This window comes from Limulus polyphemus, unplaced genomic scaffold (genome assembly GCF_000517525.1).
Source record: "Limulus polyphemus unplaced genomic scaffold, Limulus_polyphemus-2.1.2 Scaffold1145, whole genome shotgun sequence".
Taxonomy (NCBI): domain Eukaryota; kingdom Metazoa; phylum Arthropoda; class Merostomata; order Xiphosura; family Limulidae; genus Limulus; species Limulus polyphemus.
Window position 1 is genome coordinate 316,319 of NW_013666755.1, and position 268 is coordinate 316,586.

Here is a 268-nt window from a genome sequence, read left to right on the forward strand (position 1 = left end):
GTGTGTCTGTAGAATACCACAACCGTCGTATCAGGTGCATATTATATCACCACTCAAGTTATTCGTCTTATAGTATATTTCCATTATAGTGTTAGTTCGATATTATATTACCCTCATGGTGTTTGAATATATTTTTGTAATAAAATGGTATCGCCACAATCACAGTGTCAGTTATTTTATGTATTCTATTCCAAAATACCACAACCATAGTGTTAGTTATTTTGTGTATTCTCTCCCAATACACCGCAACCATAGTGTCAGTTATTTT